This window comes from Mirounga leonina, unplaced genomic scaffold (assembly GCF_011800145.1).
Source record: "Mirounga leonina isolate KUSES-001 unplaced genomic scaffold, KU_Mleo_1.0 Mir_109, whole genome shotgun sequence".
Lineage (NCBI taxonomy): Eukaryota > Metazoa > Chordata > Mammalia > Carnivora > Phocidae > Mirounga > Mirounga leonina.
In genome coordinates, this window is record NW_023270244.1 from 4,223,702 (window position 1) to 4,230,797 (window position 7,096).

A 7,096-nucleotide genomic window follows, 5' to 3' on the forward strand; every position below is an offset into this window, starting at 1 on the left:
TTCCGGAGATGGCATACATGCAGGCCCAAACACGAACCCTGGAACCATTTCAAAATTTAAATAATAGGGAGCTTTAGATACTGGATTTTGTGTGTGTGTGTGTGTGTGTGTGTGTGTGTGTGGAATTAAGGTGGTGAATTTTTTTTTCCATTCTTTTCTGTCCATGTTCTGTATCAATAAAATGGACACACCTGAAATTTTCATTTATGAAAAATATCTTCGGGATGCCTGGGTGGCTGTTGCTTGAGGGTCCAACTCTTGATTTTGGCTCAGGTCGTGATCTTAGGGTTGTGAGATCGAGCCCTGCGTCGGGCTCCACACTCAGAAGTGGGGTCTGCCTGAGATTGTCTCCCTCTCCTGCTACCCCTCCCCCCCGACAGTCTCGCTCTCTTTCAAATAAATAGATCTAAAAAAAGGAAGAAAAGAAAAGGATCTTTAATCTGTAGCACTATGATGTGTTTACTCTGCATTTGTAGCCATTATTCTAAGACATTCTAAGACATTCTAAGAAATGAGTTTTTCTCTTAGAGGAACCTCACATATAGGTAGGCCTGGTTCTCCTGCCCATGCTGTAGTGGGGACACTGGTAAATTTTGTATATGTGGAGGCAGGTGTCGGGGATGGTGAATGAAAGCTTTGGTACCCATGTCCTGTGGAAAAAGGAGACATGATTGCTATCTCTGAATATCTGAAATGCTGTTGCATGCAAGAATACTTATTTTGTGTATCTACACAAGGCACTACAAAAATCAGTCAATGAAAGTTCTACAAAAGCAGACATTAAGTCATTGAATGAAACATGTCTAAGTGCAACGCAGAGTAGGTCACCTCGTTGAAAAGTGAGCTCCCTGTCTGTGTGGTTTCCTTCTTTGTGGTTGATGGGACTCTACTTTGGGTAGGGAGTTGGACTGGATTCTTCAAAGAACATTGAGCCCTGAGATTCTATCATAAGTACAGATACTACATTATTGTAAACGTTGGCTGCGTCAAACAATGTGGTTGCGACAAATTGGCTTTGGAAATTTTACTTCACTGACATGGACTTTGTGAAGTTTCCTGTGACGTGTTTCCACAGCTAATCTCATCAAATGCTTTTGAGGTGGGTAGTGATGAGGAGGTATTGAGGTGGGTAGTGATGAGGAGGTATCATTTTCTTCTCTTAGCATGTGCAGCAACAGTATCAGGGGAAATGGGAGATAGACTCCTGGCCCCGTTGCCTCAGTCGGGACCGTGTGCTTCTTGGGAAGAATCTCACCTCACTGAACATGGTTTCGGTGTTTAAAGAGAAAGTATGCTTTTTTGGTTACAATGTGGCTCCTGAATGCAAGCCAGCCACTTCATCTGGTGTTCAGCAGATGCTGTCCAGTGGGGGGGGGGGGGGGGGGGGGAATCGGCAACATTGGACTTAGGAAGAGATGACGTGTGGTACATCAGGCTCCAATATCGTGCCTTCCTCAAGCATTTTTCAGGTGGTTTTGATGATACTTGATTTTTGCTTCCTGATGATACTTAAGAACCTGACTTCACCATATTTTACAATGAAGGTGGGGCTTATAATTGTTGGGAAATGTCCAAGGCCCAAGAGCTCCTTCACAACAGAGCCAGAGTGAGATCCCGAATACCATCTTCCCGAATCTCAGCCTGGGCTCTTTTCACCACATTGTGCCATCTCCTTGACAAGAGTCCCAGAAAATGTCCCTAAATCTGCACATTTGTTGATCGCACAATGGTTCCCCATGTCCTAAAATTCAGTTTTATATTTATTATCAATGATTTCACCTCTTTAATGCAAGCTGCTGTGGAGGGATATAAATATCACCACTTTGTAATCTCTAGATACCTTCCTTATAACAGAGTCACCCCAGCTTGGCAAAGAATTCCAGAGTTTCAGATCTGTCAGAGTTTAGGGCACACATTTTTGGACACTTCAGATTGGTAGTTTGCAGACTGATGAGCAGGGCACTGCATTTACCTGACTGGATATATCATAGAGAAAGAGCTGATTTCTAGATCTCAGTCCCTTGTCTTTGTTCAAGGCAGGGTGTCCATTTCCCTCATTCTCAATAATGCACCCTTTTGATTTTATCCCTATTTAAGTCTACCTCTAACTTGACAGCATAGCTGAAATTTCTTACATAATCCTAAATATGGGGCTGGTGGAGGGAACCGGGATTCTTATTAAGTGAGGGACACCCTAGCAGAAACACAGAGAAGTTTGAGGTGGGGGGGATGGTCAGGGCAAATGAGTGGGGATGCAGTTAATGGGACGCAAAACAAAGCCCAGAGCTTGCCTTTGTGCTCTGGCTCTGGCCTGCCTTTCCTATTTCCTCTAGTCCCTCAGTGCTGACTTGCCCCTCTACAGCCACTGGCTTCCCTCCAGAGCCTCTCCAATACCCTGCTTTCCCCTACACAGCAGTTATGGCAGGTTATGCTCTCTGCCTGGAATGCCCTTCTTTTTCTTCTCCACCTGGTTAATTTCTACTCAGCCTTCAGATTCCAGGTCAATTGTCACTTCCCCAAGGCAGCCTTGTAACACCATGTACCTTTCCCCTGTGGGAAGAATCCCAGGTGTCCCTTTAGATCTAATGGTGTGATTCCTTGACTCAGACCTGCCTCCCCCACTAGCCCCTTATTCCATGAACAAGAAGACATGTCTATGTCTTTTATCCCCAGGATGTCCCCAGTGCCAGGTATAGTACCTGGCACAGAGTGGGTCTTCAGTAAGGGCGTGTTTGCAGAGTATGTGAGCATCAGATATGTTAAAAAAAAAAAAAAAAAAGGAAAGAACAGTGAGAAAGTACATTTTCTTTCAGCTGGGGAGGATCAAAGAGGAAGTGGCATTTGAAGGCTGAGTAGGCTTGGGGGTGGCAGAAGAAAGGAGAGCATTTTAGGAAGTCTGAGCAGAGCCATATAGGGAGAAGGCACAGGACCAGTGAGACCTAGGAAATAAGGTTATTTCACCTGTGTGAAATACAAGCCATGTTTGCCTGTCTGTCAAAATCACCAGAATTAAGGACATATCCAACAATCCATCCATCCAACTAGCCATTCTCCAGTATTCATTGGGGACTCTAGTAGGTACAAGGGATATAGGCTGCCTCTTGACCACATATATTGGAGGTGGCTGGTGAAGTTTTCTGAACCATCAAGGCCAATCTCAGTCACTGCTGGCCTCTGGAATGGTGTCCACATTACCCTGACTGGCCTTGCGGTTTTGGCAGTCTTCTAGGAGCACAGTATGTAAACAAAATCCTGACTCAGTCATCCTCTGTCCTGTGACACTGTTTATCTTCTTCATGACATGGATTAGTATCTGAAATTATTTATTTACTTGTTTATTGTCTGTCCCCTACCCCTGCCTCATGGGAATGCCTTGCCTGTCTTTTCCCCTGAATACTGCCAAAATGCTGATTGATGAAGATTTGTTCAATGAACAAATGAGTTGGTTCTAGAGAGACCCCTTCTCAGGAGATCTGATTTAGAGCAGAGCTAAGGAATAGCTTCCTTTCTGTTGACTGGGAGGTTGCAAAAGAAGAAAAGAGACTTGGAAGAATCCCTCCAGTATGTAGAATAGAGAGAGGAATCTTTGGGGTGCCCCATGTGGTCCTAATGTTCTTTCTTAGATGACGGTAGTTCACAGCTGATGCTGGTCCTCCCCCAGATAACATAGGTTTCTGCAAGATGGAAACTGGGCTCACAGGTGCCATGTGTCCCCAGATGGTTATGAACTCTTCTGGGATTAACCTATAGCAGTTATTCTCAAACATTGGTGGGAATCATGATCGCCTGGAGAATTGGGTGAAAATACAAAGGCCTAGGACCTATCCTACTTTGGCAAGCCCTGGCACCTGCGTTCTCTATCAGCTCTCCAGCTAATTCTGATACACACCAGAGTCTGAAAACTACTGCTGTGTATAGCTGTCATTTCCCAAAGTTTGTTCCATGGAACACCAGTTTCTCAGAATGTTAATAGTTAAGTAAATGAATTATCAGGTTAAACATGTTTCCCTACTGCAGATGGTTCAGAATCATTAAAATGCAAATGTGCATTGTGAATCTCCTAGAGGGGAAAAAAGGATACAAATGCTTCCCAAACTTATCTGACCATGGAACTGTTTAGTTCTAGGGAGCATGGATTAACATTTTTCTGGGACTATAAGAGTAGTGTTCAGAATATACTTTAGTAAACACTTCAAAAGTACAACCACTGGGCACTCCTCTCTCTCCTTAGGAGAACTTCACACTATCTTAAAGCGGCTCACAGTTAACAGCTGGAGTGGCCAATTTTTAGGTTATTTTTGAATTTACCTAAAACCTGTTTCTTAAAATCATCAGCGAACCAGCAGTTTCCACCATCACTTAGGAGTTTGTTAGAAATGCAGAACCCCAGGTCCCTCCCTAGATCTATTGAATTGGAATCTGCATTTTAATAGGATTTCTGGATGATTCATTTGCACCCATATAGAGAAGTGGTTCTTAATCAGGGGTACAGAAATGCGTGGAGAGCAATTTAATATGTAATTACTGGCCCACTTCTCACCATCCCTTATTTAAATTTCTGATTGACTCTTGTAAAGAGAGAGAAGGAGATAAAGTGCCCCTAGGCGATATTCGTATACTCTAGATCTTCCCTTCTTTGGCTCAGATTTTCCAAGGCTGGGCTCCTGGCTCAGAGAGTCAGGGATAGTAGTCCTCGATCTTTAGGATACCTAGCAAAAAGCAAACACTTCCTGAAACTTAAAGTGTTTCTTAAAGAATAAATTATATAAATTAATTTATTGGATATAATAGAGAGAAAACTGGTTGTGATTCAAATTAATTAGTGCAAACATTGCTCGGGATTTTATCATTGTTTTTAGGTTTCTTAACACAAGAGAACTAAGAGTGAAGCTCTAGGTTATCCTGTCCTATTCTCAAGAGCTTTCGCCTCCATCTCTGAAATAGTCTGTCAAGTGTACCACCCAGTGGATCATCCAGGTAATCATCCTCTTTTTTTTGTTGTTTTTCAGACAGCCTTTCTGTAGTTTCTGGCCTTCACTATGTAGCTAGATTCTTTCCCTTGCCTTGCCTTTTGGTTTTAAAGCAGTTTAATCATGATGTGCCTCAGTATGGTTTTCTTTATGTTTGTGTTGCTTATGGTTTATTCTTGAATCTGTGCCAGAATTTCGTGAATTTGTGTGTTCATATCATTTTTCAAATTGGGAAACTTCTTGGCCACTATATCTTCAAATATTATTTCTGCCTCATTTTCTCCTGTCCTTCTAGGGCCCCATATTATATGTATTAACACCTTTTCACTATGTCCCACATATCTCTTGTGCTTTTTCTATTACTTTCCATTCCTATTTTCTCTGTGCTTCACTTTGGATATTTTCTATTGGTCATTCTTTCAGTTCATTAATCCTGTCTTCTGTGTCTAATCTCTACTAAATACATAATATCACATGTATTTTAAAATTCTAAAATTTTCATTTGATCATTTTATAGATAATTCTCTGAAAAATTCTCCATTTTAAAAGTTATTGTCTCTAAAAAATTTATTTTCTCTATATTCTTGAACATATAAATCATAATTAGTTTAAAGTCCTTGTCTACTAACTGCAATATCTATGTCCCCTGTGGTTCTATTTCTATTGAATGCTTTTTCTTGTAGTTTTCATATTAGGTCCTGACTCACAGCATGTCTTGAAATTTTTTATTTAATGCTGGTCATTGTGTATAAAAAATTATGTACTTCCAAATGACCTTTTCTTCCTTCACAGTGGGTTCATCTTTTCCTCTACTAGGCAGATGAAACTGGGACTGATTATCTTAAGCCAATCAGACATTGAACTGAGTTGAGACTGACTTTTAGTTTTGGTAAGGTTTAGTATGCCTCTGATTTGTTACTGAGGTGTTGCCCTTCAGGGTTTTCAATCGAATGTGTGGTGGTGTGTTCACTGGCCTCCCTATTCCTAGCAGGATCTAAGCTTTGTCTCTTCAGCATTATGAAGCAGTGGAAAACTTCCCTATGATTTTCAGAGGTTTTGTCTTGGCGTTCAAGTTCTAAAGTCTACTCTTTGTTTCCCCAGCACCAAAAGTCCATGAAAAAATAATGTTCCTTTGTGTTTCAGAGGTTTTATGATTAGCTTTTTAATAATCTGCCCTCATAGCCTCAGAAATTAGCAAATGTCTCAAGAGACTGTGTGTTTGAGGTCCCTCAAGCCTTTAATTACATCTCTACAGCCCCACAAGACCATTAAAATCTCTGCTGGCTTTTCTTTCCCACAGCTGTCTGGGAAAAATCTCAGATTGCCAGTCTCTTAGAATCTGCATATGTCCCAAAGGAAAAAGTGGCTGCAGATTGCCAGAGAGCTGAAGTTCTCTCCTCTTGAGAAATTTAGTCGTTCTTGTCTTCTTTAGTTCAGCAACTGTCTGATGTCTTTAAATGAATGAATCTATATGTTATATAGTATTTGTAGTTGTTCTTAAAGGAATCATTCGTTAGCCTCATACTACTCCACTATCCAGAACTGGATGTTCTTATCTTGCCTTTGAATTGACATTTTGATCACATGATTTCTCTGGTTTTTCATTTTGGTTTCACTCCAGATTCTGTTTCTTGGATTATGCTCAGCTCTGAGCAGTGCAAATATTTCATCCCTCCCCAGCACAGGTTCCCAACACAGGTCAAGTGGTCAAGTGTCTTAGGCTTCCACCTGATCAAATAGAATATTACCAGGAAAAAAAAAAAAAAACAACCTATTATGGAATTATAACAGCATAAGCTGAATACAGAGTGAGCTAAAGCAAGAAATAACTTTTGGTGGAAGAATGATTACTTCTAATCCAGTAATGTTCTCCTAACAAAAGAAAGGGAAGCATTTTCTCTAGGTATTCATTCTCTGAAGAATTATTTTTATCTGAAATATTCCCATGTTTTCCTAATACTGAATCTAAAAAACACATGTCTGATATCTTGAGGAGAGAACCTATTGCTTCCAATTTCTTGATGACAGAAAATAGGAATAATAATGGATTAAAAATTTTTGAAAAGCTATAGATCCTAAAATATTAGGTGACTACTTACAGCTCAATATAAACTTCTTCTAGTCAC